The following is a 10,059-nucleotide window of genomic DNA, read 5'->3' as shown; positions in this document are numbered from 1 at the left end:
GCAATTGATTTTGAGTTTTGTAGCTCCGATTATAAACAACTTAATGACTGTTGGTCGAAAAACTGCTTGTAGTGAATATGTGATTTTGTTGTAAACTTTGATGAAACTATTTGAGTTGCTTATAAGCTATTGCTGCAATTGATGTACAAGAAAAATATGAAATATGTATGATATACATATATGTGTGATAAGGCCTAATGGCCGATGTGGTGAATGTGAAAGTGTACGATATGTGATGAGGCCTAATGGCCGATGTGGTGAATGTGAAAGTGTATGTATATGTGATGAGGCCTAATGGCCAATGTAAAATATATGTGTGATATGCATATGTGGTAAAGCCGAATGGCTAATGTGAATGTTGTAACATGTGATTAAATGTACATGAAACTTGAATATGTTCCAGGCGAGACCCGATGACTACGTGTGGAGATTATGACCGGTAAGACCCGATGACTACGTGTGGAGATTATGACCGGTAAGACTTCTTTTATAAGAATTGCTTATAAAAATACACAATGCGAAAGGTCAAACAGTATGTACTCCAAGTTTATATGTGAGCTTGATTTAAACCAAACCATAAGGTAGTTATGTGATGTATACGAGAGCAATCTATGAGACTATTCCTATGATTATGATGAGATGTGCATATTTGGGTAAAGGGTGGTATGCTAGAAGGAAGAGTGAAATAAAAATATGAACAACTATGTTATAACTTGATTGTTATCTGTTGGCACTGCTTGAAACTTACTAAGCATTGTAATGCTTACTCCGTGTACTTTGTTTCCTCTGTTTTATAGATCTCAATTGGAAGCTACAGGCTCGGGGATCGCCAACAACTAGTCACACTATCACTATCCTTTGTTTGGTACTGCTATGTTTTGGAATATCTTATGGCATGTATAGAATAGACTAGTAGCGAGGGGATATTCGGTTAATGTATATAAGCCATGCGAAAATGGCTTTAAGTATACTTTGATCATAGCACTGTAATCATTTTGTATGTCGTCCATCAAGAAGTATGGAAATGTTGGTAACGGTTAGTCATGGTAATGGTTATTCATGATCATTTTGGTATATGTATGACAAACTCTAGTTGATCCATGGAGGATCATGAAATAGGTAAAGTTTACCTCAAAAATAAATGCTGGCAGCAGCAGTGATGTGAATGTGAAAATCTCTAAAATAGTAGAAATGGAATTAAATAGCGAATAAATTATGTAAATGAACCTTGATGAATATACTTTCATATGGAAGAAACGAAACGGTCATATGAGTTGTATGTTAAGAGATATTTAGGTTTTCGTGAAACAGGGCCAGAACGGTTTCTGGATTCTCTGTTCCGACTTTGGAAATTCATTGTAAATTAACCAGAGATAATTAGGAGTCATGCCATATATGTATAGATTCATCTTTGAGTCTAGTTTCTATAGAAACAAACGGCATCAGTATTTAAGCCCTGTACAGGGAGATATCCAAATTGTAACGCATGAAGGTCAGTGTAGTCGCACCCTGTAACAGGGGAGGCTTTAACTAATAAACTGCACTAATTGGCCCGACCAAAAATTCTAGAAAAAAATCTGTAGATGGATATATGAGTCTAGTTTCGGGGAAAAATTATGAATCTGATTTTTGAGTTGTGGAACTCAATATATGATTTTTAAAGTGACAGATACGCAGTTAGTCAACTGCCTGGAATTTTTTTTTTTAAAATAGACTGTGAAAGTGAATGGTTTAAGCCGTTAACCCCTCGTGTCCGACTCCGGCAGCGGACTCGGGTACGGGGTGTTACAAACTATCTCAGATATGTAGAGTTTTGCTAGTTTCTACAGAGAATAGTCCGCCCGAACCGGAATGAAGTGAGCAGACTTAGTCAATCGATCCACGATGATCCAAACAGAGTCCTTCTTAGTGGGTGTCAATGACAACTCACTAATAAAGTCCATCGTCACATGCTCCTAATTCCATAAGGGAATCTTAACGGGTTGTGGCAAACTCGATGGTAATTGATGCTTAGCCTTAACTTTATAACACGTCAGACATCGAACAACAAAATTAGTAAGCTCACGCTTCAAACCCGACCACCAATACAGTTCACAGAAATCCTGATACATCTTATTATCACTGGGATGTATAACATAAGGGCTACTATGCGCCTTCCTCAGAATTGACTGTCACAAATCTGAATAATTCGGTACACAGATCCGTCCTCGAAAATACAAAACCCTATCATTATTCAACCCAAAATCAGAAATAGTATCACTCTTAACATGTCGGAATCGCACACCCAGAGTTTCATCCACTAACTATCTATCTCGAATCTGATCAATCCAAGTTGGCTTAACTTGCAACTCTGCCAACAGACTCCCATCATCAAACAAACTAAGGTGAGTAATCATCGCCCTCAAATTAGATATTGCTCTACAAATTAGAGCATCGGTCACCACATTGGCCTTACTAGGACGGTACTCTATAGTACAGTCATAATCTTTGAGCAGTTCAATCCAACGATGCTGTCTAAGGTTTAACTCCTTCTGAGTAAGGAGATACTTGAGGCTCTTGTGATCAGTGTAGAGGATACACCTCTCACTATACAGGTAATGTCTCTAGATTTTCAATGCAAAGACTACAACAGCCAACTCGATATCATGTATCAGATATTTTTTCTTATGTGTCTTAAGCTTTCAGGAAGCATAAGCCGTAATTTTACTATCATGTATCAGCACGCAACTCAAACTGACGTGCGATGCATCACCGTATTCCACAAACTCCTTACTGGATTCAGGTTGTATTAGAACAGGAACCTGAGTCAATACAGACTTCAGCTTCTCGAAGCTTGATTGTTGCACATCAGTCCAAATAAACGGAACACCCTTACGCAGAATCTTAGTTAATGGAGCCACAATCAGAGAAAACCTATCAACAAACCACCGGTAATATCCCGCCAAGCCCAAAAAACTATGAGTCTCAGATATGGTCTTAGGCTGTTTCCAATCTAGCACAACCTCTATCTTCCTCGGATCCACTTGAATCCCTCTCAGTAGATACCACATGCCCTAGAAAAGTTACCTCTCGTAACCAGAACTCGCACTTGTTCAACTTAGCGTAAAGTTGCTTTTCTCAGAGAATTTGAAGCACCACTCTAAAATTTCCATCATGCTCGTCCTCAGTCTTAGAGTAAACTAGAATTTCGACGATGAAGACCATGAGAAATTGATCCAGATAGGGCTGAAACATTCGGTTCATCAGCTCCATGAATGCAACCAGAGTATTTGTTAGACCAAAAGGCGTAACTAGGAACTCGTAATGTCCATATCAAATCCTAAATGCAGTCTTATACACATCAGCTTCCTTAATCTTTAATTGATAATACCCAGAACGAAGGTCTATCTTAGAAAACACTGAAGCCTCTCGAAACTGATCGAACAGGTCGTCGATCCTCATAAGTGGATACTTATTCTTCACAGTCAACTTATTCAACTATCAGTAGTCAATACACATCTTCATGGTCCCATCCTTTTTCTTAACGAACAAAAATAGTGCCCCCCACGGGGACATACTAGGATGGATGAAACCATGATTTAGAAGTACTTACAGTTTAGCCTTAAGTTCTGTAAGCTCTTTCAGTGTCATACGGTAGAGAGCGATGGATACTGGAGCTGTACCTGAAAAAAGCTCAATCCCAAACTCAACCTATCGATTTAGAGGTAAACCCGGTAACTCCTCAAGAAAAGTATCAAAAAAATCCCTTACAATTCTGATATTCCCAACAAAAAAGTCCTCAGAACCAGAAACACTGACATAAGCCAAGTATGTCTCACACTATTTCAGAACCAATTTCTCACCTATAAGAGCGGAGATCACATTGGACAGATAGTCTCGACGTTTATCGATTATGACCACTTCCTTATCATCCTCAATCTACAGAACAACCCTCTTAGTCGCGCAGTCCAAACTAACTCGGTGCTTGACCAACCAATTCATGCCTAAAATTAAATCGAACTCCCCAAACGAAAGCTCTATCAGATTCACCAGAAAAACATTACCTTGCACCTCTAAAGGAACATCCTTATAGAGTTTACTAACCCAGACAGATTGCCCTAATGGACTTAGTACAGTGATCTCACTAGAAGTGCTCTCAACAGTAACCCTCAAGTTTTCAGATACAGTTCTAGCTACATAGGAATGTGTAGAACCTATGTCTATAAGAGCAGTATGAGACACATCAAAAATTAAGAATGTACTAGTTATAACATCTGGAGCATCTTTGTCCTCTCGACGTCAAGCAGCATAGACAAGTGCAAGCTGCCTCATCTTTGTCTAATTAGCACATTTGCCTAGTGCTCTTTGCCTACGGCCCACACCATTACCACCCTTAGCCACTCCACGGCCTCTAAGTGGCTGCTGAACTGCCCTCTGAGGCTGTATAGAACTTGGTGCTGATGCTTGCATCTAATCTGCCCGTTGTGGAAACTCTCTAATCGGTGCTCTAATGACCCACACCACAGACAAGCCCCAATCCTCCTCCAGCACTCGCCCGAGTGGCGCCTACCACAGTTACTGTAAGGTTAAACCCCAGAAGAAGCAACAGGAGCCTCCACTCTGATAGGTCCATCAGATCTAACCTTTTTTTTAGGACTCTGAACAGAACTAGTGGACTCCAAATCCCTCTTATTCTTACCTCTCTCACGGTCTTTCTTCTAGCACTCCATGCACTTAACATCCTAATCTTTGCTGTCTCTACCAAAATAGCAAACTCTTGCTCCCTTTGTGGAGCAATCAATATCCCCAAATTGTTTCTTAACCCATCCTCAAACCAAACACACCTCTCGTACTCAGACGCCACCATGCCTCGAGCGTAGCAGCTCAGTCTCAGAAATTTGACCTCATACTCGGCCACAGATCTATCACCTTACGTGAGATTCATGAACTCTAGCCTACGAGCAGCCACATAGCTTGCTCCCAAGTCAAACAATTAGACTGAGTACCCTCTTCAACCGTTAACCACCACTAATATGCCTCGTCACGAAGTAAAGAGACTGCACCTTTAAATTTCTACTCGAGAGTGCAACCTAAGTCGTTCATGATCATCTTGGTGGCCTCCAAATAATACTCGGCCACATTAGGGGCGACTCTAGTGACACCTCTAAACAACTCTACACCGTTAGACCGGAGTCATTCAGTTACCGATCCTCGGCCCTCAACTCTAAAATAGGGTCTAGCGACCTTTTCCAAGATCCTCAGCATGGCTTGGGACAATGCATCGTCCCCAGCCGAGCGACTCTGAGACCCAGTCTCAGTAGCAAGTGAAACTGGTGTCTCACTCGTATCCAGATTTGGCATATTGCCTAATAAGGAAGACTCAGCCCAAGCCCCCTATGGCCCCTTCCACGGCCACGAGTATTACGTCTACGAGTTACACGTGCACTTATTGTGTAATTCGAGTTTTGTCTACATTAAAAGTTTTATGCATTAGTTTCATTATTTTATTAACAGATGTTTTATACATAAATTATCAGATATTTAGGAGTGTTTTCAGAAGTTTCAGTCTCTAACTACTTCAGTATAGTTTCAGAAAGTGCTAACTACAATGTTTCAAAACAGTTCAGTCTAAGTACAGAATTACTTACAGGATCGGCACCGGAGACTCGGTGTACCACATACTTTTTCAATTATTCAAATAATTTTAAATCCAATATTTTTAAAGCAAAATTTTGGAATCCAAAATTTATAGTCGAGTTTTACAACCCTGATACCACTAAATGTAACACCCCAAACCCGGCCTGGACGTTATGGCCGAATCTGGAGACGTCACAAGGAATGGATTTTGAAAATATGTTGATTCTATTAACTATCATTAAGGTAAAACTCAAATTTCTTCATTTTATTGTAGAAAACATTATTTTAACATTTTATTTGCCAAAACACTTATTACAACGGAAGTTTAAATGAAACCAGAACATTTTAGAAATTCATTTCGTATTTTTAGAAAACCTCTATTTGGCGTAAAAATACATTTCTGTAAAATATTTTATCAAGCGTGCAACATATCAAGCATATCAAACCAAAACAAGTTAAAAACCCAAACAGTCCAAAAATCTCAAAAATTACAAACTCTTAGAATTAAATCTCAAATTATGAAATACAATAAAATAATAAATCTAAATGGTTTTACGAAAGACTAGTCACCTCCGAGTCCCTGCTGCACCGATCCACCTAAAACTGTGGATTACCTAACAGTACAGATAAACAGGTGTAAGTTTATGTAAACTTAGTGTGTAACACAGCAAAATTAAGCATGCAATCATACAAAATCATATACATAGTCAGAAACAAATACAGATACAGATTCGGGCTCAAGCCCATTTCAGATGCAGATACGGTAAACAGAATCAGACAATCAAAATCCTACCTCCATCCTCTACACACCATCTCCGACCATCCTAACACATCATGTGGGGTTAAAAACACCCACCCATTCCTACACACCAGGTTGTACCATTACGACACGTATCAGATATAATGTAGCCAAACTGCCAGATAAGAGGCGATGATCGCCATACAAAACACTTCCTCCATCAATACAAAACCCGCCCCACAATCATATACAGAAAAGATACAGAATAACATAATAGATATGCTCAACATGCTATGTACAGATATCAGAATAATCATATATGCATGGCATAATCATACTCAACAAATTATTAGTCTATCAGATCTAATGTTTTAGGGTTTGATTGGCCCTTACCGACCTTACAGTAGGCCCATAGTCGACTAGGACGACCCGTGCAACCCTAGGAGAAATTTTAAAAATTTGGGCCCACATGTCCGTGTGGACCCACACACCTTTGTGGCCCATACGCCCAGATTGGCGTTTCCCGTATGGCCCACACGACTTGGCCTAAGAATTCACACACCCATGTGTATTGCCCATGTGAACCCACACGCCCAACTCAGCCTAGCCCTTGTGGCCTACACGGCCACACTTGAATCACCACACGACCGTGTGTTGCGTACGGCCGTGCCTTTATCGACCTTCTCGCACATGGCCTTTCACACGGACAACCACACGCTCATGTGGCGTCGATAGTACAACTTTTTGGCTTTTGTTGAAACCTTATTTTTTACGTTTCGGGTACAAACCTAGTATCGATTCGATGCAAAAACTATCTCGAGCCTGCCAAAACCTAAAAGTCGATATATCAGTGTTCAAAATTAGTCCTAAAACACGATTAAATCGAAAACTCAATCTAACGATAACTCAAACCAAACATCTATCGCTTACCCCAACACTCCAAACCTTTCAACTATGGTTTCAAAAGAGGAGAGCCTCATTCTTCGCACTGCCGAAACCCAGAAATTAGATTAATGAAAACAAACCACCAACTTTGAAACTGCACTACACAAGAATCCCTCTCGTAACTCGAGCAAAACTTACCACCATTTACCACAGTATACGAAATCCAAGAGTCGAAAGTACCAAAATTAGTGGGAAGACGAAAAAAAAGGAAAACAAGAAAAGAGAGTTGACAGAATGGTGGAGAACAGCAATTGACGTCAAATTTTGGAAGAATTCTAGGGAAATTCAAAAAATGAAAATAGAAAAAAAAAAGAATAAAAATAATAACAGTTATCCCCAAATCCCTCAAATTACTCCCCACTAACCCCCTATCATAATCCCACTCCATCAAAACTATAACAAGAAATCGAACAAAAATATCACCCACACTCGCACAGGGACTCGAACACAGGACCTCCAACACACCAACTCCCTTACCACTCGAACTAGTAGGCTCATTCTATTATGAAATTACAGGCAATAAAATATAAGCCCACAGAACAAGGATAGGGCTTAATTCCCAAAATAACAAAATTTGCTAAAGCTAGGCTTGAACTCAATACCTCTCATACACACCCAAAACACTTAACTACTGAAGCAGATACATAGTTGTTAAAAAAAACTTCCAAAAGCAAAAAATATTTAATTTGGAGCGTTACACTTTATGTTTGCATTCACTTCGGCGAATGTAACAAATCTAGTAAGACAGACTTCTAAACGCCTCTATTAATTCTTTATTTCATAATCATCATCGCAAACATACGTGGATTTCAAATCAGAATCTTTCTACTCATGTTGTCTTGATTAGTCTCCAATTATAATAAACATAATATAATAAATAAATTATAGTAAAATATATCTGAATCTTTAACATCATCGTCATCACCCTCGTAAGGATTATATAAATTTCTTTGGTTAATGATTACCCATAGTGTGCAAGCCCTAGTCGAAGATTGAAATAGTAGTAGCTCTAAAAGGCAATTAGCAATAGCTTCAACAACAAATTTGAAGTGATTGGCTATTGCATTGGTTGCTGCTTGAAAGGGGGAAGACTTGGTGAAAGGGAAAAAAATTTAACTTATGGATAAAAACAATTAAATGAGAATCGTGTTGATAACGTATTATAAAATAAAGAGATATAGAGAGAATAGATAATAAATAAAATATGGAAAGCAATAGTGAATGTATTTTATTTATTAATGAGATATTTACAAAGCTTCTCCAAGGTCTCTATTGATAAGCATAAGAAGTATAAATGAAGTAGAAATCTACTTCTAATGACTATTAGAATTTAAAGTACATCAAAGTTTATCTTGATCTTAATAGACATCCACTTAATAAGATATTCATAGCACTTGTACTTTTTTGTTTTCATTTTTAATTTCATTTAAAAATTGTTTCCAATTTCTATTTTTAAAATTGAAAACACATTTGATAAATGATGATTTATTTTTAATAATGAAAATACGGAAACATATTTAGTACACCATTTTTTTATAATAGAATCATGAGAAATAAAATAAAAATATTACATTTATATGAATTTAAGCTAGGATAAAATATTTCGATATTTGAAGATTGCTGAAGGAAAAAAATTTGCGTTTAGGGCTAATTCCTTAGTTAAATTTAAAGTAAAAATTTTAATTTTACAAAATATTTTATTGAAATCAATTAAAACAACTTATTATTGTTTTCTAATTTTCACATATTTTTATTTTTGAAAATTATTTTCAAAATTTTAATCAAACACATTTTCTTTAATATTTTTTGTTTTCCATTTTTCAAGAAATTGAAAATGAAGAAAAATAGGAAGTTATAAGTGAAGTGAGGTAGGGATCCACTTACACAATGTAAAAATTAAAATAGTTTTGCACACTTCCATAATTATATATATGGTTAATATTTTAATGATCCAGCCATTGAATTTATTAATATAAATGTACTTGTCATGTATGTAAATTCAAACTGATCGATATCTCTATCATATTAATCTAAAGCACTCAATATATTAATATATATTCAACGGTTGAATTTTTTTATTACACAGAACAAATAGTTAGAAGTTTTAAACTTACATCAAATTTGACATGCATGATCTACATGACTAGATCATAAAATATAATAGTTTTTCATTAAAATATTAATCATATAAATAGTTACGGAAGTGTGTAAAACTACTTTAGATTTTATACTGTGTAAGTGGATCCCTCCCAATAATTGTAAAATTTGAACATCTATATTATTATTGAAGCCCTTTATTAAGCTAATGTCACGAGTCAGCCAAGCATCGACTCGATTAGAGAAATTATGAAAATGGCATTTCATAATTACAATAAGTTATATTACTCGATGATGCTTTATTAGTTATATTTTAAAAGACCAACAAAAGAATGCATATAGTGCGATTTGGAATCATGTCAATTGTATTAGTAAAACATTAAATTTACCACTAGACAAAAGTTTTACTTTAATGTGCACATTTTATTACATCTATCAATAAAATTACAAAAATTTAATAATGTTGTTGATTAAGTTGGTGTCGAATTCAATCTATTTTTTTCATTTTAATATCGTAAATATTTCATATGTTATTATTAATTAGTTTCAGACCATATGTTTCATTATTTATTAGTAATGTTATTGATTGAGTGGGTGTCATAAGTTAAGTCAACACCAACTTAGGATTGGTGATGAGGATCATGATAAACGATTGTATTCAT

This window comes from Gossypium arboreum, chromosome 11, assembly GCF_025698485.1.
Source record: "Gossypium arboreum isolate Shixiya-1 chromosome 11, ASM2569848v2, whole genome shotgun sequence".
NCBI classification, from domain to species: domain Eukaryota; kingdom Viridiplantae; phylum Streptophyta; class Magnoliopsida; order Malvales; family Malvaceae; genus Gossypium; species Gossypium arboreum.
The sequence above is the reverse complement of the archived record's forward strand: the minus strand, read 5'-3'. Positions refer to the sequence as shown.